The sequence below is a fragment of the Macaca nemestrina genome, chromosome 5, assembly GCF_043159975.1.
Source record: "Macaca nemestrina isolate mMacNem1 chromosome 5, mMacNem.hap1, whole genome shotgun sequence".
NCBI lineage: Eukaryota > Metazoa > Chordata > Mammalia > Primates > Cercopithecidae > Macaca > Macaca nemestrina.
Window position 1 is genome coordinate 113,953,812 of NC_092129.1, and position 24,615 is coordinate 113,978,426.

A 24,615-nucleotide genomic window follows, 5' to 3' on the forward strand; every position below is an offset into this window, starting at 1 on the left:
TTTCCCACCTGCATTATTTACTCTATCTAGGGAGGTTGTTGCTATGACCGCCTCATAGACCAAAAACAAACAAAAAACTTAGTTGCAGAAAACTTAGTGTCATCTACAGTCAGTGAGTAGATGAGATGAGATTTGAAACTACTCCAAATGGAATATATTTTACTCTACATACTCTTTTCTCTCTCTATAGCCATCACTGGAAGAAGCGGATTTATTTGCTCATGCTGCAGCGAGGGAGAACTGTAAATAGTCAAGTCCAACTGATATGTGCAAGCCAGCTGGACTGTGCATGTCATAGATCAAAACTGCTAAGTTTTTGAATTCTTGTGTCTGTTTTTCCAGTTTTGACTATCCTCTGAAGTTGTAAGATTCTTCTCACCCATCATATCTGCTAAATTGGAGCAGCTTTTCTTTTTTTCCAACGCATTTTACAAACTTGAAGGCTAGCAACAAAACCTAGATTTTAAGAGCTATGAATGATTGAGCCACTGTATTCCAGCCTGGGGAAGAGAGTGAGACTCTGTCTCAGAAAAAAAAAAAAAAAAAAAAAAAAAAAAAAAAAAAAGAGAGAGAGAGAGAGAGAGGAAAAAAAATAAAATAAGACAGCTATGAATAAACTATGAGTACACTAAGTTCTCTTATGAATTAATAGCATGGATTTGACATGATCAAATTATTTGTGAAATTCCACATTATCTTTTTGCTGATTTCCTGTTATCTGTCTGTTTTTTAGACAGCATTCTCAAAGTGATGCATGGAGCAGGTCAAGCATGGCCTGGAGCAAGTGTGCTGTGACTCAATTTTCTCATTTGTCACAAGAAGATAGGAATAGGGTTGTTTTGACAATAAAAAACATATGGATATTTTACACACATATACAACAAATAACACTGTTTTAATATTATGTGCTCAATAAATATTAATCCAAAAATGTCTGTTTTTCAGACAAGAAAAGTGAAGTTGATAGAGAGCTGAGTTTTGGATAAATGAGATATTACTTCATTACTAAACTACATTCTATGTTTAGGACATAATATGAGAGTATAAGATGTTTGGTGTGGGCCCAAGAAATCTACATTTAAATGAGCCTCTTAAGAGATTTGTGCACTGGCCTAGAGTTTAAAGTGACCATATTTGAGTAATACCATTCTCCAACTGAAGCATGTAGCAAGTCAGGCATGACCTGGAGCAATTGTGCTATGATTTAATTTTCTCATGTGTCACATGGAGATAGTAATAAGTTTACATTAACAATTAAATAAAAATATATAGATATATGACATACACATATGCAACTAAGAACACTACAATAATATTATGTACTCAATAAATATTAGTCTAAAAATGTCTGCCTCAACAATTGGTGATATTTTCAAGTGATGTTTTATGAATTAACTCTATGATATTATTGACATTAATTGTCAATAATGATAATTTAGTCACAGTTGTTAGGTCATCATACTCCTACTTTATCTTTAGAGAGAAACAGGTCCACTTTCCACTATGCTCAGTATAGGAGAATTCTAACTTCCTTAATGTTGAAGAATGAAGATTAATGAATTTCTCCTTTCCAATCAAAATTTGAAATATCAACAGATGTAGGAGATGGTACTTTCCCCATTAGAAAGGAAGGAACCAAGTCAAAAAGATATATTAAGAACACCATAGGAAATTAATCAATGCCTGGGAAACCAAATTGAAAATTCCTAGTTCCTTCTTTCCCTCTCATTTTTAACTTTGCACTTTCTGAAGTGTTGAATTTCTTTGAAATAACAACATAGAATATTTCCTGTTTGGGGGAGTCTCTCAAGGCTTTTTGAAAAATATATTGCCAATTTCTTCATTTTTGCAAAGAAATGCCTGGCCTTTGTATCTCTTACTATGGCCTTATAAATATTATTTTTCAGTGCCTTAGTGTATTTTCCTCAAGGCATATCAAACTGTCAATACTTTTACCTTTTATAAACTCCCCAAATAGTTGTGGTACTTAATATTTTCCTGCAACATAAATGTCTCTCATATATGTATTCCAAAATATATTTAAAAACAATGTGTGTTGGAAGAAAGGTAATAACTAAAACAATAAAAGGACTAAACTAAAAAATGTACAATAACACTATCATCTTGCTGCTACCATAATAGAATTTAGTGGATCAAGCAGCACAATATCCCCAAAACACATGTCTCTAAGGAGATTATCCATCATTATGACCTACTTTCATAATCAGTTCCTACCTTGATATTATATTTTAAAAACAGAAGCAGAATATACACAATTTATGCTTAATGGCACAGCAATAGCACTGTTAAATTTTGACCTAAAAATATTCAAACCTCACAGCAAAGAAATGAATATGTGAATAAGGTAAAAAATGATTTTCTCTGAAAAATAAGGTGGGTATACAAAATAATACATTCAGAAAAAAAAGTAGCTGGGAATGGCTTACACCACATAAAAGTAAATATCATTCAACATATTAAATAATAAGGTTTCTGAAATAATCATCTTGTCAAGAGAGTCTGGGCTCCCACAAATAATTGGTGCATTCAGAGAAAACAATAATTTCAACTTCAAAGTAGCCAGCAAGATAAAGTAAATAAATATATTTTTCCAGAGTAAGTGAAACAAAATCGGTTGAAATTTCTAACTAAAATCAACTTATTGAACTGGTTTTAATTCTATTTATTTTACAAGACTGAAAATGATATTATCCTGAAATAATGTAGGTAGAAAAGAAAACTTGTAAAGGAGGAATCACAGAAAAGTCATACATCACAATAGTTGAACAGAAATCATAAGTAACAGATGATCTAGTTTTGCACCGTGACCTTCCAGGCCACATTTTGTTTACTAAAATTCATGTATGTTTCTCAAGATTATTTGGTCAGGCAGCCCTAAAGTAATGGTTGAATGCAGTTACCATTTTACCGCAAAGATTACAAACCAACAAAGCTGAACTATGTTTTTTTTTTGTTTTTTTTTTTTTTTTTTTTTTTTTTTTTTTTTTAGCAGTTTTCTCTGGTTTAATACATTTTAAGAGAAGTAAATCACAAAGGGTCCCATCTGCATTAAATGAGAAGTACTGATTAAGGCTCATTTAGATCTTTCTGTTTTACTTAGAATCCAAATCATATGCAAGAAAACATAAATTAGAAAACTCTTATACTAAGAAGATATAATCTGATATTAGAAATTTCTTACTATTTTTATCTGCTCAATAGCTCTGAGAAGTATGTATTGGGTAATAATATTATTCTCATTTTTACAAGTAAGAAAAAAACCTAGAGAAGCTGTGAGTTTTCTTTTTCTCAGGTGACAGGACTGCAACTCAGACCAAAATGATCCAACTCCTAGTGTGTCACTAATCTCATCACCCTAAACATGGCTACCTCTTATACCCAGTGAAAATTATTAATTCTCTATATAGTGAAATGTATATACCATTCGACACACAGATTCACATGCTGCTGAGGTAATTATGGAATATTATGATGCTTCACAGATAGTATTTCATAAGGATAGATCAATATAAATGGTTCTTTAACCACATGTAAACTTGTCACCAGTTTAAATTTTCAAACATAATTTTAGGGCAAGACAAAAGACACAGGCTTCCTGGAATCCAGAAGAGCTAACAGAGCATATTAAAAACAATTTTGAAGGGAAAAATTCAAATGTGGAGGAAACAGATGTAAAATTTGTTAAAGGCAGTAATGAAATGGGAACAATAATTATGCTATGTTACAGATTCTAATGAGTTGATTTAATGTCATAAAATGATCTGGAATTACTGTATACAAGGTGGGAATATTAAAGATGAGTATTATTCTCACAAAGGAAATTAACACCTCAATGATGTATATGGTACTAAGGCTACAGAAAGAAGAAATACTTCCACACAAAAAAATTGTTGTATTTAATAAAATCTGGTCAGTTTGGTTTATTTCAAACATACTTAAGGAGTAAAAGTAATGATGGTGGTGTGGCGGAAAGTAATTTAAGATATTAATCTCTGTTTGTTGTTCCTGGATTTTTAAAGTCACATTCAAATCAGACAGAATATTCTTGATTTATTTGTCTCAGGGACTTCTTATTTTTCTGTACAATAGCAAACACATTGTGAATTTTAAGAGAGAAATTCTGGAAGATTCCCCAGTCTTGAAGAAACTGGAGGCTGGCAGCCTAGGGGACAGCAGAGACTCACTCATGGTTAGCTGGTAATGTCCTGGGAATGTGGAAACACCTTTAAGAGGATGGCTGTGTTCTGGGTGTAGGGAAGCTCCATAAGGGCAAATACAATTTTATTTTTATTTATTTATTTATTTATTTATTTTTTTAAGGGACAAGAAGCAGGAGGGGAGGAGAAGGAAGTGGAGAGGAGAGGAGGAGACAGTTTTCCTTCTTAAAAGTAAGTGAAAGTACTCCCTCCTTCTCTGGTTTCCTTGGAGCATTTAATTTAAATTTTCTCTGTCCTTTGAAATAGATGTGCATCTTTTTTTAAGGTTAAATAAGCCTTTTGCCAGCTTTATGACCCAGTATTGTCTTTTTTAAGGACCTGGAGCCATCTGTTTGAAATGCAATCATCCAGGAAGATAGCGCCCCTCTTTAGGTTTGTGTGGAATTGTAGGGATCTAACTTCAGCAGGCACCTTGCTCCATGTTGCCAAACAACCTCTTGTCGTAAGGATAGGAGAAGCTTATTTTCCCTTTGGACGAAGCCAATTCCCTAACACAGATAGTTACCAATTCACCCAAATTACCAATTTAGGGCAAACTATGTGCGCTAAATGCTGCTGCCAAGTCTTACTAGAGGACTAGTTATTTTTAATCTTGAGAACATGTACGGAATGGGTTGTATCTACTTGGTTGTATGTAAGGGTGAGATTTATTTCTGTCTCTGCAATCTCAGCAGATTGCCTGTGATAGGCATCACATTTTGGCTTAATGCTTATTCAACAAAAAAGTGTTTTCTTTCTCCACTACCTTCATGAAGAAGATTTCTGGGTTGGAAGAAGATTTTATTTTTAATTATATTTTCCCCAAAAGCTGTACCAGAGGAACAGGGACTCAGCTTCATCAAAGATAGCCATGCATCAAGCAGGGCATAGAACCTGTGGAGAGTGTCTGTAGTAGCCAGTGTAGACTTGATGACTGGAAGGGCCTTTACAGTGCTTTGATAGTGTCTATATAAGGTACATCTCTGAGGTCCTGGGAGAACTGGAGGACTAAATTTCAATGATTACTGAGACTGAATTCCTGGCTGGCCTCACAAAATAAACTCTTAAAACATAATTAAGTTAACGAAAATCAATTAAGATAATTTAAATAACTTTATGTACACTGCACAGTTTATATCCCTAAAAGTTGAAAAACAGAATACATTTCAGTGGAATATACACAAGTGACACAAAACACACAAGGAGGAAAAAAAAAAAAAACAGCATGTACTGGTGTTAATGCAGCTATAGTTGGTGAAGTAAATTCAAGCTCTCAAATTAAAAACTACCTGATACTTTTCTTTTGCTGAAAAGAGACAAATATAAAATATAACGTCAATAATACCATTTCTATGCACCAAAATATATGGAAAAATCATCTGGTAGTGGAGAAATACACATTGGGATGGGTGTTTCTTCTCTGATATAAGCAAATTTACAAAACATGAATACACAGAAGCTTTGAGAAGGAACTTTGGATCTTCATTTTCAAAATTATGCATGTGTATATATCTTTTTCACATAATGACTTTTTTCCTTTGGCTAGATACCCAGTAGTGGGACTGCTGAATCATATGGTGGTTCAACTTTTAGTTGTTTAAGGAATCTCCAAACTGTTTTCCATAGTTGTTGTACTAGTTTACCTTCTTACCAGCAGTGTAGCACTGCTCCCTTTTCACCACATCCAGGTCACCATCTTTTTTTTTTTTTAAACTTTTTAATTATAGCCATTCTTGCAGGTGGTATCTCATTGTGGTTTTAATTTACATTTTCCTGATAATCAGTGATGTTGTGCATTTTTTCATATATTTGTTTGCCACTTGTATATCTTCTTTTGAGAATTGTCTATTCATGTTCTTTGCCCACTTTTTGATGGAATTATTTTTTTTTCTTGTTGATTTGTTTGCGTTCCTTGTAGATTCAGGATATTAGTCCTTTGTTGAATGCATAGTTTGTGAAGCTCTTCTCCCATTTTGTGGGTTGTCTGCTTACTCTGCTGATTATTTCTTTTGGTGTGCAGAAGCTTTTCAGTTTAATTAGGTCCCATTTTATTTATTACTGTTTTTGTTGCATTTGCTTTTGGGGTCTTAGTCATGAATTTTTTGCCCAAGCTAATGTCTAGAAGAGTTTTTCCAATGTTATCTTCCAGAATATTTATGGTTTCAGGTCTTAGACTGAAGTCTCAATTCATCTTGAGCTGATTTTTGTTTAAGGTAAGAGGTGAGGATCCAGTTTCATTCTTCTACATGTGGCTTGTCAATTTTCCCAGCACTGTTTATTGAATAGGGTGTCCTTTCCCCAATTTTTGTTCTTGTATGCTTTGTTAAAGATCAGTTGGCTGTAAGTATTTGGCTTTATGTCTTGGTTCTCTATTATGTTCCACTGGTGTAGGTGCCTATTTTTATACCATACCATGCTGTTTTGGTAACTATAGCCTTGTAATATAATTTGAAGTTCGGTAATGTGATCCCTCCAGATTTGTTCTCTTTTCTAAGTGTTGCTTTGGCTATTCAGGCTCTTTTTTGGTTCCATATAAATTTTAGAACTATATTTTCTAGTTCTGTGAAGAATGATGATGGTATTTTGATGGGAATTGTCCTAAATATGTAGATTGCTTTGGGTACTATGGTCATTTTCACAATATTGATTCTACTCATCCATGAGCATGGGATGTATTTCTGTTTTCTTGTGTCATCTATTATTTTTTAGCAGCATTTTGCACTTTTCCTTGTACAGGTGTTTCAACTGCTCAGTTAAGTATATTCCTAAGTATTTTATAAATATTTGCAGCTATTGTGAAAGGGACTGAGGTCTTGATTTGATTCTCAGCTCAGTCGTTGGTGTGTAGCAGTGTTACTGATTCGTGTACATTGATTTTTGTACCCTGCGACTTTACCGAATTCGTTTATAAGATCTAGGAGCTTTATGGATGAGTCTTTAAGGTTTTTTAGGTATACAATCATATCAATGGTGAACAGCAACTGTTTGACTTTCTCTTTCCCAATTTTAATGTCTTTTATTTCTTTTTCTTGTCCAATTGGTCTGGCCAGGACTTCCAGTACTATGCTGAATGGAAGTGGTAAAAGTGGGTATCCTTGTCTTGTTTCAGCTCTCAGGAGAAATGCTTTCAACTTTTCCCCCATTCAGTATGTTTGCTGTGGGTCTATCATATATGGCTTTTATTACTTTGAATGAGGTCCCTTTTATAACTATTTTGTTGAGAATTTTTATAGTAAAGGGATGCTGGATTTTGTCAAATACTTTTTGTACATCTATTGAGGTAATCATATGATTTTTGTTTTACTTCTGTTTATGTGATGTATCACATTTATCGACTTGCTTATGTGAAAACATCCCTGCATACCTGGTATGAAACCCACTTGATCATGATGTATTATCTTTTTGATATGCTGTTGGATTTAGTTAGCTAGCATTTTGTTGGAGATTTTTGCATCTATTCCATGTTCATCAGGAATATCAGTCTGTAGTTTCCTTTCTTTGTTATGTCCTTTCATGGTTTTGGTATTAGGGTAATACTGGCTTCATAGAATGATTTAGGGAGGATTCCATCTTTCTATATTTTTTGGAATAGTTTCAATAATATTTGTATCAATTCTTTGAGTGATAGAATTCAGCTGTGAATCCATCTGGCCCTGGACCTTTAGTTATTCGCATTTTTTTTTAATTACTGAAAAAATAAAATAAAATAGGGAGAATCAGTGGATAAAGCCTCCCATAATGGCAAATACCAAATCTTGTTATTGATCTGTTCTGGGTTTCTGTGTCTTCCTGATTTAATCTAGAAGTGTTGTATATTTCCAGGAATGTATCCATCTCTTCTAGATTTTCTAGTTTGTGTGCATAAAGGTTTTTATAGTAGCTTTGAATGATCTTTTGTATTTTTGTGGTATCAGTCATAATATCTCCAGTTTTGTTTCTAATTGAGCATATTCAGATCTTCTTTCTTCTTTTGTTGGTTAATCTCACCAGCGATCTATTGATTTTGTGTATCTTTTAAATAACTGATTTTTACTTTCATTTCTCTTTTGTATTATTTTATTTCAATTTCATTTAGTTTTGCTCTGATCTTTGTTATTTCTTTTCTTCTGTTAGGTTTGGGTTGAGTTTACTCTTGTTTCTCTAGTTCCTTGAGATGTGACATTAGGTTGTCTATTTGAGCTATTTCAGACTTTTTGATGTAGGCATTTAACGCTATGAACTTTCCTCTTAACATTGCTTTTGCCGAATCCCAGAGGTTTTGATAAGTTGTGTTACTACTACCATTCATTTCAAAGAATTTTTTAACTTGCATCTTCATTTCATTGTTAACCTAAAAATAATTTTCAAGAGTATATTATTTAATTTCCATGTATTTCTATAGTTTTGAGGGTTCCTTTTAGAGTTGATTTCCAGTTTTATTCCACTGTGGTCTGAGAAGATACTTGATATGATTTTGATTTTCTTAAACTTATTTAGACTTGTTTTTGTCTGTCTTGGAGAATGCTACATGGGCTGATGAGAACGATAATAGTGAGAGGCTTTAATATTCCACTGACAGGACTAGATAGATCAAGAGAGAAAGTCAACATAGAAACAATAGATTTCAACTATACCAGAGAACAAATGGACTTAACAGATACTTACAGAACATTCTTACCGCTTCTTTTGTTCCACTTAGGACTGATTGACAGTACTGATCAGAAGAAAGAGCTATTGTACTAAAGAGGGGTCAGAAACTTATGACCTACAGGCCAAATTATGCCTGCCATCCATTTTGTATGGCTCAGGAACTAAGAGAAAGATTATTAGAAATGCAGATTTTTTAGCCCCATTCAAAACTTACTGAATTAAAATTTCTGGGAGTGACACCAACAAATCTGCCTTTAAACAAGCCCCTCAGAAGATGTATATGCACTGGCTTAGAGTTTAAAGTGACCAGATAAGAGGAACGGAATTCTCCAAGAGAAGCATAGAGCAAATCAAACATGACCTGGAGCAATTGTGCTGTGACTCAATTTTCTCATCTCTCACATGGAGATATTAATAAGGTTGTCATGATGATTAAATAAAAACACATGAATTTATGATACACACACACTTACAACTGAGAACACTGTAACAATATTATGTGCTCAATAAATATTAGTCCAAAAAATGTCTGCCTCTGCCATTGGTAATATTTTCAATGGTAATATTTTGAAATTAATAGCTATTATATTTTTAATGGTGAGAGAAGAAATTTAAAAATTGATATTTCATGACACATAAAAATTACATAAAATTTCAGTTTCCATATGTAATTTATTGGATCATAGCCACATCTATTTGTATTATCTATGACTATATATAGGCATAAAGACAAATGTGAATAGTTGTAACTGAGACTGTAAAGCTCACAAAGCCTAAGATATTTACTCTTTTGTCCTTTATGGAAAAAGTTTGCAGACCTCTATAAAGTAGGGAAATTAAGAAGATTAAATAATTGCCTAAATGTACGTAAGTGGGGATTTGAAAGAGTAAATCATGTGAGCATAAATTTGTGGAACTGAATCCTGTGTTACATTTATATGAAACACTACACAGCAAAACTATCTTCAGTCTACTTCCAGTTTTCTTGGATTCTAACAATGGTCTCTGGGCTAGCTCTCTTTCATCTCCTTTTTGTACACCTTGACTCCCACTCAGAATTAGTTTCTGATGTGACAACATCCCTTCCTCCAAGATGTATCTGTACTGATACATCTTGATGACTCTTGTTACCAACCTAATAAAGATCCCCATGGTCTAAGCCAAGCAGTAAGAGAAATAGTGTTGGGCACTGCCTATTTTTCTGTGTAAGAGTTGAGGAAGAGATACTTCAAGTGAGTTGCCAATATTTAGAAGACAGGTTAGATTGTGACTAAATTCAGATTCTCTAGCATTCATTGCAGTGCTTCTCACTCTAGTCCAGACTGCCTCACTGGTCATTTCAGCAGTATCACAAGAAATACATCAAGTAGGAATAGAAAAGATGTATACTATTCCTAAACAAAAATATACAGTAATTACATATTTATATTCTGTCAGTAAGAATTATTCCTGCTAGCCATAGTCTCTAGTTCTAAAATATGTTTAAACATGTACATTTACATCTGTATCACAATTTCAAATGAAATATTTTAAAGATATTTTTGAAGGTTTCTGTGAATGCAAACAAAAAAAAGTTGGGTTCGAATGAAAGCATCTTAATATAAGAAATAAAAGATATGAAAAAAAAGAACTAAAGGATACAAATGAACCTTCAGCTGTGATTTTTCCATATATATCCTACATTAAATAGTATTAACCCTACAGTTGAGAGAGATGTAGGACATTAGTTATTTGCTATATCCAATTCTCATGGTAAAATTTGTTACAAAGTTTTAGCTTCCTGAAATTTAAAAGCAAAAATAACACCGGCAAAAGCCTCTAAAAATCACAAAAACATACAGTAACTTATTATGGAATAATATTATTTTAGAATATTTTATTTACTCAAATACTTTCTAATGCATTAACCAAAAGTCTAAGTGGGAAGAAATTCTTACAGAGTATTGACAAATCTAGATAAAGGCAATCTCAAATATAGGTAACAAATTTAATCGCTTTGTAAATTCATCAACTTGACACTGTACATTTGATTGACATAAGAAGGAGAGCAAAAATACTATATACATTATGTATTTAGGTCACAGAATTCTAAATAGATGCTCTTTCTAATAAAAATGTGAATTAAAATAATGGATGAAATCAGTTTCTAATAATACTGTGCTTTGTTAAAAATGTGCTATTTTAGGTATGTCTAAGAAAATTCAATGTCTGTAATCAAACTCATATGCCAATCAAAGGTATGAATTTAAGTAATACATTCTAATTAATAATAAATCACTGACCAAGAAGTGTAAGATTAAGAAGCATTCATGAAACAGCAACTGGATTACTTGAAATATTTGAGTGAATGGTCCAAAACATTAAAATCTATCTGTTTCCACTTATCATATATGCACTGTTCAGTAGGCAATTCATATTTGGACATGGTTAAACAAAAGAGCTTGTGGGAGCCTCTTTTTATTCTGCTCAACTCAAGTATCTTCTAGAACTTTGTGTGAGGAAGAAGACCAAACATCCCTCTCATACCATAAAATCTGAATAGAGAATTCAAAGCCAGAGATGATAGGTTTGATGAGACAGCTCCACAACAATAGCTAAGTACAGTTCTAATGATTTTATTTTAGGAAACAGATATCCCAAAATACAAAATTATTTTTTATAGTTTCAAACATTGGAGTTTCGAAACAACTTAATTAAGGAAAAAAAGGTATAGAGAACTGCCATTCATTCACTCATTCATTCAAAGTTCACTGAGTGTTTACTATACTTGCAGCACTATAAACACCGAGCAAAAGCACCATGGAAATTAAGCATGGCTCATGTCACCCAGGCAAACAGCATAGTGAAGGAATTAACAAAAAAATTTTTGATATTTCCTTTAAAATATATAAGCATAAAATTTTTATAACAAGAATTTGTCTTGACATAAATGATGATCAAATGATCTTATTTAAGAGCTCTGACATAAGTGCCCTGGATTTTCAACCACATGCTGTCAACTTTATGATGTATAGAAAATCACTAAACTTCTATGGCCTCACTTTTCTTATATACCTATAAAGAATTTTGCCTGTAATAACTAATATGACTCCAGTGTGAATAAAATTCCATGAAATAATGCATATTAGAAACTACTCTGTATACATTTAAAATAATACACAAATTTAAAAACAAATTATAAAAGTATATTTTTGACTGACTTACATTTACTACATTGTGTCAAGTCAAATTCTAATTTCCTCATTTTCTCTTATCATCACAATATCTTACTTCACCAATGACAAAGTAGCTACAGTTCAACAATGAGTTTCTATAATTGAAACCTTTTTCTCTTTAAAATAATTTCAAGATGCACTAGAGAATAATTACTCAATGTTCATTTGATGTTTGACATAATTATAGTTCATAAAACAGTCCCATTATTAAAAAATGAATATACTATAGATTACATTATTTGTGTCTTTTAATGTGTTTTAGGGCAAAGAGTGAAATGATTAAAAAGTGGCTTGCATACAGCATTTATTGCATAGGACCAACCACTAATTGAGAATTCTATATTTTTCTCTGATATTTCAATATCATTTGCATTTTTGGTGTGTATTTTCCCATTGCAGTCACTAGGATACAAACTCATTGAATTTCACGAATGCATGGTCAGCCCAGTGAGAGTTGAAAATATTAAGAATTAAAGAGGAAAAAACACTTGGGGTTTATTAGAAAGAAAATAAAAGTACTAAAGTAATATTTGAATATATTTACCAAAAAAGGAATTTTTAATTATTTTTTGCTGCTTATTCTAGAATTCAAAAGAAAGTTTAAAAATTAATCATGTAGAATGTCAACATAAAAGCTAGAAGTTATTCAATTGGCAGAGGGCTACTACTCTATTCAAGGCCTTCCATTATTTTTCCAAAAGTTCAAATTTATCAAAATTACTCAACAGAGTTTCAGTTCAAAAACACAATTTCCTAATCTTTCAAATGCTATGTAAGTATAAAAATAAGAATAAAATCTAGACATATTCCATGACACAAGGATGGATATCATTAATAAAGTAGAAACCTTGAGAAAATTTTGGAAGTTATGGAGATGAGAATCAAGCCTAGTAAAACAATGGTCAATCCACGATCCAAGACAGATGAAGGGAAACCTTTGAAGTAAACAGGTTTTCTCCAGAGATCCCTAAATTAAATGACACATGATCCTAGAGTAAGGACAGACCAAACGGGAGGTGTAGTGGGTAAGGGCAGAAAAAGCCTTTAATAACTATACCATGACTCTGCACACTGCCCTGTGGCTGCAAATTTCATTTATTTCATTACCTTTCCATTTCAAATATAGCATACCAGGTACAGCAGGGCTTTGCCTGTTGGAATTCTCAAGGTAGAGGGATTGTGCCAATTGAGAGGTGATACTTTGCCCCAGTAACATGAAGCTGACTCCACAAACTCAGAAGTCAAACACTTCTCAACATTCATCACATATTTCAAGTGCCTACCTGTGCCAGGCAAGGTTGCTGGCACTGAGAATACTACAAAGTTAAGGTCCCCCTTTTCTACAGAGCTGGCAATGAACAAAGAAATAGATAGATATGTATTTCACAGGGTGAAGTACTATGGAGAAAAATCAAACATGGTAAAAAGAAAGGATGTTCTATGGTTGGGCTGTGGCTATAATTTTATATGGAGTAATTATAGTGGGCCTCTTTGATAAGGTAATGTTTGAACAGAGACCTGAAGAGAGTTTGGGAGTGAGAAGTGGGAATAATGTTCCAGGAAAAAAAAGAGTTATGCTAGGAGCCTGAGGCAGGGTTTTGTTTAGTATGCACTAGGACCAGGAAGAACACAGTGAGCAGAAGGTAGCAGGCAGGTAGGACAGTGACAGGAGATGATGTGTGTATGTGTAGAGTACAGATGATGCAGGGTGTTGGGTATAATTGTAGTGTCTTTGCTTTCACTTTGGATGAGACGGGAAGCCACTGGAGGGTTCTGAGCAGAGATGTACATGGTATGGTCTGGTTTACACATTCAAACAATTATTCTCACTCAGATTTGTCTTTGGGAGTGGGGTGGAAGATGAGGTGTTGAGGAGGAAAGGTCAATTAGGGGTTCAATGCAATAAACCAGACTAGAAGGTGTCTTGAACCAGTTTGACGAAAGTGGAGGTGGTAAGAGGAGGTTGCATTGTGGATATATTTTGAAGACAGAGCCAAATTCCTGATGAATTAGATGCGGAGGGAAGAAAGGCCAGGAGGATTCCAAAGTTTTTAGTTTTGTTAACTTTAATGATGTATTAGTCATTTACTGCAATGAAGAAGGCCGAAATAAGCAGGTTTGGAGAGCTAAAGCAGGGATTGGGTTTTACATGTTAAATTTGAGATGCTTATTAAACATCTGCTAATATATTTGGCTACCAGGCTGAAGCCTCTTTGGTGGTCTCACTATTTACTAGGACAATTAGAACTCTGTTATAGATACTTGGAAGTTCAGAGGTACCTCCAGAGGCTGGAGACAAGTGTGATCCATGGGACAGTTGGAGGGAAAGAAATCTGAATCCCCTGAACAGTACTGAGGACGCTACCAAAGGAATGCAAACTAGGAATGCTAGAGTGGGAGTGGCCCAGAGAGAGACCTCTCCCAGAAACCCCGCCCTGAACTCCCTGCTACCTGGCATCCTACTCGTTGCCTCATTCATAGACTTTTCAAGAAATGGACAGATGGGACTCATAGAAAAGTAAAACTCTCCTCTTTATCTAAAACTAAAATTTAGAAGAAGATCAATATAAAATTCCAAAAACGAACCAATGGATGAAAACTCAAAAAACTGGAACTTTACTGAGGAATCAGAGCAAATGTTTCTCTGAGAAACGGCCATATTATACAGTATTATAAGAATTTGGGAAAATTACATTAAAAAGAAAACTGCAATTCATATTTGTAAGGGGTTATGAGAAGACATTTTTTCCATGAAAACAGGACAACATGATATCACAAAATTTTGTATTCAGATCATTCAAATTTACCTGGATGAATAATCATGTAAGCGTAGCTTTGAGATTTTGAAAAATATTACTAATGGAAGGTGGTGAAGATGATGAGAAAAAGTATGAGAAGGTAGGTACAGATAATTCAACATACATTGGGTAATAGAAAGGAGAGGTCAAAGTAGATAGGTGAGAAACAATGATCAAGGCTAAAGAAAGGCATGCCTACAGATCAAAAGAACACAAAAAGAACTAAGCAACTTTAATAAGACACTGCCAATTATCTATGTCTTTAAACATTTTTTTTTCTTTTATCTTGAATACAAAGAAACATTAAAGACATCCAAAACAGACTCATCAAAATTACTTTGCTTTTTAAAGAATAGTTTTGAGGTGGAAACATAAGAAGTGCTAATATACAATTTCTTTATTTTAGACACTCCCTATTGCCTTTTATATACCATATCCACAAATTAATCTTATGATCACAACTTTTACTCTTCACTAAAAACTGAAACTTTAGTTTTAAAATTTCAAAGATAGAGGAAAAATCGGATCAAATATAGATAGGGAAAAATGAGATACATTTACTTGTAGTTAACCCACAGTGAGGACAGGAGGATAATCTTTTGTTTCCTCAATCTCCATGAAAAGAGAGAACTTTAAATAAAAAATAAGAGAACATATGATCCTGGTACATAATAGAAATGAAATACTAAGTTAGGTGACAGTATTGTTTTGTTTCTTAAAATAGTTCAGCGGTGATGATGTGGTCAAAGAATAACAATTAAAAACAATGGAACTGGGCAACGCCCAGTGGCTTACAACTGAAATCCTAGTGCTTTGGGAGGCAGAGGCAGGAGCCCACAATTCCAAACCAGCCTGGGCAACATGGTAAAACCCCAGTCTCCACACACACATGCACACAAAATTAGCCAAGTGTGGTGGTGGGCACCTGTAGTCCCAGCTGCAGGAAGCCAAGATGGCCTCAGCCACGTCAGTCTCAGCTACAGGAGATTCACTTCAGTCCCAGTTAGAGAAGGTTGAGGTAGGATGACAGCCTGAGCCCAGGGAAGTCAAGGCTGCAGTGAGCCCTGCAACAGAATGAGACCCTGTCTGAAAAAAAACAAAACAAAACCAAAAACAAACAAACAAACAAACAAAAAAAAAAAACCAGAATGGAACTGGGCTGATACGAGCAAATGCTAAGGCTGTTGTGGAATCTCTGATATAAACACCACAATAATTAGGCCTTGTGATCAATCTAGTGTTTGAGAAAGACATGCCTAATAAACATTAGTTTCTAAGAATGATTTACTGCAACTACACTATTAACATTTAATATACATATAATATGTCAGAATTGAAATGAACCTATTTCTTCTCTCATTTAATTATGGCCAGCCAGTTTTCCCAGCACCATTTATTAAATAGGGAATCCTTTCCTCATTTCTTGTTTTTGTCAGTTTTGTCAAAGATCAGATGGTTGTAGATGTGTGGTATTATTTCTGAGGGCTCTTTTCTGTTCCATTGGTATATATCTCTGTTTTGGTACCAGTACCATGCTGTTTTGGTTACTGTAGCCTTGTAACATAGTTTGAAGTCAGGCAGCATTATGCCTCCAGCTTTGTTCTTTTGGCTTAGGATTGTCTTGGCAATGCAGGCTCTTTTTTGATTCCATAAGTTGCTTATCAGCTTAAGGAGATTTTGGGCTGAGATGACGGGCTTTTCTAAATATACAATCATGTCATCTGCAAACAGGGACAATTTGACTTCTTCTTTTCTTAACTGAATACCCTTTATTTCTTTCTCCTGCCTGATTGCCCTGGCCAGAACTTCCAACACTATGTCAGACTAACAGCAGATCTCTCAGCAGAAACTCTATAAGCCAGAAGAGAGTGGGGGCCGATATTCAACATTCTTAAAGAAAAGAATTTTCAACCCAGAATTTCATATCCAGCCAAACTAAGTTTCATAAGTGAAGGATAAATAAAATCCTTTACAGACAAGCAAATGCTGAGAGATTTTGTCACCACCAGGCCTGTCCTATAAGAACTCCTGAAGGAAGCACTAAACATGGAAAGGAACAACAGGTACCAGCCACTGCAAAAGCATGACAAAATGTAAAGACCATCTATGCTAGGAAGAAACTGCATTAACTAATGAGAAAAATAACCAGCTAACATCGTAATGACAGGATCAAATTCACACATAAAAATATTACCCTTAAATGTAAATGGACTAAATGCTCCAATTAAAAGACACAGACTGGCAAATTGGATAAAGAATCAAGACCCATCAGTGTGCTTTATTCAGGAGACCCATCTCATGTGCAGAGACACACATAGGCTCAAAATAAAGGGATGGAGGAAGATCTACCAAGCAAATGGAAAACAAAAAAAGGCAGGGGTTGCAATCCTAGTCTCTGATGAAACAGACTATAAACCAACAAAGATCAAAAGAGACAAAGAAGGCCATTATGTAATGGTAAAGGGATCACTTCAACAAGAAGAGTTAACTATCCTAAATATATATGCACCCAATACAGGAGCACCCAGGCTCATAAAGCAAGTCCTTAGAGACTTACAAAGAGACTTAGACTCCCACACAACAATAATGGGAGACTTTAACACCCCACTGTCAACATTAGACAGATCAACGAGACAGAAAGTTAACAAGGATATCCAGGAATTGAACTCAGCTCTGCACCAAGTGGACCTAATAGACACACAGAACTCTCCACCCCAAATCAACAGAATATACATTCTTCTCAGCACCACATCACACTTATTCCAAAATTGACCACATAGTTGGAAGTAAAGCACTCCTCAACAAATGTAAAAGAACAGAAATTATAACAAACTGTCTCTCAGACCACAGTGCAATCAAACTAGAACTCAGGATTAAGAAACTCACTCAAAATCCCTCAACTACATGGAAAATGAACAACCTGCTCCTGAATGACTACTGGGTACGTAACAAAATGAAGGCAGAAATAAAGATGTTCTTTGAAACCAATGAGAACGAAGACACAACATACCAGAATCTCTGGGACACATTTAAAGCAGTGTGTAGAGGGATATATTTTTTATGGGGAACAATCATACACTAGTCTGACACATAATTTAACAAAGTCATTGTAAAAAGTAATACAAGTTTTATTTTTATTTATTTATTTTTTGAGGTAGAGTCTCGTTCTGTTGCCCAGGCTGGAGTGCAGTGGTGCAATCTAGGCTCACTGCAAGCTCCACCTCCCGGGTTCGCACCATTCTCCTGCCTCAGCCTCCCCAGCAGCTGGGACTACAGGCACCCACCATGCCCAGCTAATTTTTGTATTTTCAGTAGAGACGGGGTTTCACCGTCTTAGCCAGGATGGTCTCGATCTCCTGACCCTGTGATCTGCCCACCTCGGCCTCCCAAAGTGCTGGGATTACAGGCGTGAGCCACCGTGCCTGGCCGTGATGCAAGTTTTAACCATGTCTAAAATTAAAATAAACAAACAAACAATAAAAACAGCAACAAACAAAACAAGAAAAATCCCAACTACCGATCTGAGGCTTGACTTACTGCCCTACCTAGAAACTTCTCTGATACTGTCTGTCAAGTGCATCTTCTCCTTGTGATTGTCATTCCTGTTTTAGCTTGTGTTGAAAAACATTATAACTGCACATTGGCTCAATGACTGACATTGTTGGTCTTCTGTGTTTCTATGTAGTTTAAAAGACATGGACATTTTCAAATTCCATAGAAGTAGTTGAAGAGTCATGAGGTATATTATTTTCTCCATGAAAGATTTAGTTTTCTACTCTTTCCCATATAATTTGCTGTAACAGCACTTTATTGGTCAATGAAAATACTTGATTGATTTTTATAAAAATTAAGTCTTTTATAATAAAGATGTTCATAAATTAAATGCACAAAATTATTTTTCCACAATTATAAAGTGATTCAAATGGATTACTTTCTGAAAACAAAACATTTGCTGTTGAAGCTTATGTATGAAAAAACTATTGCATATATACATATACATACAAAAACAAAATAAATTAGCCAATGAATAAATGTATTTGTTAAATGCCTTAGTAAGGCCATAAATAAAAACAAGGATTTTTAAAGATCTACATATCTAATTTCAAGTTGTGATTACAAGATTTAGAACATACTTTTAAAGTTTTTAAAGTAACTGCAAAACTAATAAATTTAGAACATATTTTCCCATATTTGAAAAATATCTTCAAAACTGCTTTAATAAATAGAATACGAGGAAGAGTCATAGTCTAGTAGGTTTGTGGCTTAAAAGCCAATCAGCACAAGATGCTTTTGGCACTAAAAGGTTTGGTGGGGTGTTGGCTGAATTACTAGACAGTTGTCATCCCGAACACTAAGGGGAAATTTGAGGGAATTCTATTTATTCCTTAATACAACATTCCATAAAATTATTATGCATCAATATAGCATTATAGTCATACGATAAGTATACATATGCATACAGATACACATTTTAAGCTGAAATATTAAATAATAAACTTGCAAAAGAAGGTGTTTATCTATGTTGCGTATTAACCATTTAACCTAATGTAATCTTAATAAAATTAAATTAAAAGTCCCTGAATGAATGAATAAATGAATGAGTTCATGTAACCCAAGGAATAGACTTTACTCTTAATTATAATAATTAATATTAGTGGCTGCTTGATTAAACAAATGTAAGCTTAGTGATGAAATGCAATTGAATTTTCTTGAATACAAATAACTTATATTAAAATGAACAGAAAGAGAGCATCTTGGCATGAGTTACCAGGCAAAATGCATTTATTGAAAACAATGAGATAGTAATTTTGATATAAAAATAATTATATATGAGACTACTGATGACAGCAAGCCAACAAATGAATAAATAAATGAATAAAAAAATGAATAAAAAGGCTGGTGTGGTGGCTCACACTTGTAATTCCAGTACTTTGGGAGGCCAAAGCAGGAGTATCACTTGAGCCCAGGAGTTTGAGACCAGCATGGGCAACACAGGAAGTCCTTATAACTACAAAACTTTAAAAAAGTTTTTTTAAAAATTAGCCAGGCACACCTGTGGTCCTAGCTGTTCAGAAGGCTGAGGTGAAAAGACGGTTTGAGCCTGGGAGGTTTAGGTTGCCATGAACTGTGATTGTGCCACGGCCACTCTAGTCTGCGTGATAGAGTGAGACCCTTTCTCAAAAGTAAATAACTCAATAAATAAATAAGTGCATGGATGAATTAACACAAAACTATGAAAAGTCTATTTGTGTAGCTCCAGACTGGTAATGTAAGGACCTCTGCAGATCCTTCTTCCCAGCAAAACCACTATAACTAATAAAAATTATTATTATTTTTTTAAAAACAGCCATTTAAAGTATCTGAAAATTGTCTGAAGTGTATACAGCAAATGTAGAAACATTTATTCAAGAAACTCTACTAAATTTTTATAAGAACACCAAGAGACTTGAGCCACAACCAGCTTCCTTTCTTCTCTGCTCCATGCTCAAGATGGAAATTATATTCTTGGTAGGTACAGCCAAGTGCATGGGCTCTCTCTCTCTCCCCAGTTCTCAAAGACTACAGTATCAGTCACAGAATGAACAGCTACCAACATTTCTTATCCCCACTTCCAGCTCTATGGTTCAGAAGCTCCATTATAGGTAACTGCAGTGGAGTGGTCAGGGGCTCCCTGCCCATGAAATCTGTTGGATGGCAGGTATGAGGCGTATATTGAAAGTTGGGTGGCAGATGACAGAAAATCTGGTTGTCAGTATTTATGTGCCCCTGTTTGAATGCTACTGAAAACTCACTAGAGAAAATACATTATGCACCATGAAAGAATAGCCTTTTAAAGTAGGCACTTAAGTTTCACTGTTAATCTTGGACCTATGGCTGAGAGGTAAAACTGAAACTGCTAGTTCTCTTTGTGAGCTTAAAAATTAGTCATTTCAACTGGTCATAAAAATCTCTTACTTTTCATCCTAGGGATAGTTAGTCCAGACAGACAGATATTAAATTCCAAGTTACCTTAAATTTCAGAGTTCCTGTTCAGATTGACTTATACATATTAATAAGTAGCTATATAATTCTAATTTAGAGAAATAAAGAATCCCCAGAGAAGAAAACACCGAATTTCTAATACTTTGACTATGTCTTTAAAAATCTCATTCTCAAGAAATTAGTAACCTAGAAGCATTTTTATGTATTAACAAAAGTTCACACAAACCAAATCATGGGAGATATCAAACAAGTTTGATAATTTTGGCTAAAAGAAGTTTTATGATAACCATAATGAGATACTACTTCATTTCCATGCAGTATGATGGCTCCTAATCAAAAAGACAGTAACAAACATTGACAAACGTGGAGAAATTGAAACCCCCATTTACTGCTATGCAGCTGCTTCGGGAAAATTTGGCAGTTTCGCAAAAGGATAAACATAGAGTTTTCATGTGACCCAGTAATTCCACTCCTAGATACATAAACATAAGATTTGACAATGTATGTTCACCAAAATATCAAGAATTTTGTCCATAGTCCTTAGCTTTATGGAAGTTGTTTCTACCATAGCCCTTTCCTTATACTAGAAAAGGCTACTTTTCTACACCCTTGAGCAGCTCCCATAGTCCTACTGTGAATCCTTATTTAATACTGATTTGAAAAATTATAATTTATTGAAACAGATGTTATAACTGTACTAAAAGATGATGCAGGATGGTACAAAACCAAGACTAACCAGGACTTTGATAATATGCAATAGTACACAATATGCAATAATCATATGAAGTTTAAAGAATAGTAATGCTGAATGCAAGATGTTAAAACAGGCTAGCAAATCTCAAAAACAGGCTAGCAAATTTCAAAAATAGATTTGTAATAAAAAATTCACAGCTTTCTGAATTATCTTCCATAAAAGTTTCTGCAATGTGATGTTTTATTCCTCTCTAGGATAAGCTCAGCAAAACCAGACAACTTGTGAAATTTAATCACCCAAACTGCCAAATGAAAGTTCTCTTGATATATTCTAAACTTTTCTTATTGATATATTTATCTATATTTATAAACTTTCTATACAGACTTATGTTATTTTTCTGGGAAGAATTTCAAAGAGAACTTTTGTCAGAGAAATCTATCAAAACTTTCAGATGAAAAGAAGAAAACATAAAAGTGGGTCCAGGCAAACTCTTACAATAACTTTTTCAAAAGATTGAAGGTTGTAAATTAGAATCATATGCTTCATCATGCCAAGAGCTAAATATGGATAACTCTGAGAAGACTTTTCATAATAAGAATAAATATTTAATGCAATCATGCAAATCATTTTAAAAATGGTTATTATTCTTTGTTGCCTTTAATGCTAGCCAGAGAAAAAACAAATCATCACTTTGATATTTAAAGAGTTGAGTCTGAGAGTAATGTTTTCTAAGCTGTTAAGAATCAACCATCCCACAGACATCACCTTATAATACAGCCAGCTTCAAATTCAGTTGGCACTGTACCATTCAAGCCAACATCCTGTTCCATCCAAGCCAATTCCCACCTTTTATAATCTTTCTATAAAATCATATTTATTTACTAACATATCATTTAGTATGATGTCTTAAACATCAATGGATAGTTATGAAAAACTAGTTGAAAAATTTTAACTTTGTCAATTTAGTGCCTTGTTATTACTTTGATATAAAAATTATTTTGTATATGTGATACTTAAAAGGTAGGTATGTTCAGCTTTCATATTTTGAAAGAATAAGAAAATAGTAAGGTTCTGTTTTTCAGAGTAATGCTAACATTTATTGTAGAATAATCTTAACTTATAAAACCTGACACTTTCTTTCTGAAAATATAGATTAACTAGAAACATAGCAAGATCATTTTAGTTGCTATAGTCATCAACAAATCGTCCCTACTAAAAAAAAAAACAGTGATGAAAATTTACGGGAAATCCCCAAGGAATTAAATTTGCAGGACTCAATTCAGTTGGCTTAGCAGCAGCAAAGTGTTAAATATTATCAAGGGAGCTATCTAAATTCAATCCTCTGCCACCAAATAGTAAAACAAAGATAAAAGTAGTTTAAACAGGCTATGGGAAATTTTACAGTATTGCTATATATTTAGGCTTCAAGGAGGGCTTTTAATGAAGTAAAAAATATAATCATAATTTTGCCAATGAGAGTATGTACTTGACAACATCATTTTCTTTTATCAACCATTACATATGTCCATTACAAAGTCATTCTTTATGACAGCAATTTTCTTTACAAGTAAACACAAAATCTTCCAAATTATTATTAGGTATGATTTAGGCTGAGGATGAAGTTTTAAAATAAAATATTGCTGATATGGAAAATATGACAATACTTTTGCTGGACTTAACAAAGGAAATATTTATAAATTAGCTATTCTTAGGACTTCATATCACATACTCCTTTATTTTAATCACAGCTCTTCACCAATTTAACAGATCAAGTAGAATGTATTATTATTATATTGATCAAGGTGAAGATTACCTTTAGAAAAGTTTTATTCACCCTTATCTCTCTTCTCTTTCCACCCATGCCAACACCACACACATATAAATTATGATTTCTCTACTAAAAAATAAAAGAGATCAGAGGAATAGGGAAAGAACTGGCAATGAAATATTTCATTTAATAGTCAGTTATGCTCTTTAACATGGCTAAGACAAAATGTGGCTTCAGTTTCCCTTGGCTAGAAAGGTCATTCATTGAACTCCTTCAATAGGCTAAAATGGTTTTTAAAGAAATTATGACAGAGTACTTAAAAATAAAGTGATAGATGTATGCATTCTAACTAAAGTGAAGAAAATAATTGAAAGTGATTATATTTTACAGGTCTTTCCACTCTATTTTTAGTCTGAGTCTACAAAACCCACCTGTATTCTCATCACACTATAATCATAACAAGCACAAATAACCTACCATTATGGGAAGTGCTATCAAAGGGATAGTGAGTTTGGCCAGCCCTACAGGACAGCAGTTTAAATTTCATCACCAAATCTGCCTAAATGTCAGCATTATTTACTTATACTTTTACTCTTTAAAAGGAACTTAAAATTACCCACGTTTTGACTGTGGACTCATCCAAAGTAATAATATTGATAAAATTGGCATTATAATAATATCCCCTAAAATTATCCCACATACAATCAATGGCACAGGCAAAAATGAGTAGCAAAAATAGATTACCCTATATGATTTTTCAACTCTATTTCTTTTTCATAGAAAAAATTGATGAGCATATACTAGCATAAGTTTAAAAACACAGATTAATGTTCAATTTAATGTCATGCTTGCTAATTATGCACTGCAGGGTATCACATAAGCTATACAATTTTTGAACAAAGGCAGCTCAGTTGATATATTGAACCTGAAATACTCATTGTCTCAGTCTCATATTCGTAGATTAATGAGCTGTGAGGAAGTTGTAATTTACACCAAATGAAGGTGTATAGTATGTACACCAAGGAAAGGCTGACTGAAGAGTCTACTTGGAGCCTATCTTCCCAGGCACAAACAGCCTCTGTGGTTTCTACAGCTGATAAGAGTTAAAAGTGACCTTTTACTCTCCTAACAAGTTATTCATATGCCCAGGGGAGAAGAAAAAGGCAAAATGTGGTTCAATATGACAACTCTGCTACTTGTGTTCTATAGAAAAACGATTATACTTTGGCCTCTTTACTTGCATTTGATCCATTCCCTCTACTAAGTGCTTTCCATTCCTTCCACAATAAAGTTTCAAATCACCTGCCTTTGC

The 24,615-nt window shown here is 33.9% G+C and overlaps 1 protein-coding gene across 21 annotated transcripts in view; it reads right to left on the reverse strand.

Moving 5' to 3' along the window:
• Window positions 1–24,615, reverse strand: part of LOC105479467 (regulating synaptic membrane exocytosis 1) — a 492,913-nt gene that overhangs the window by 259,541 nt on the left and 208,757 nt on the right. The gene's annotated exons all lie outside the window — the stretch shown is intronic.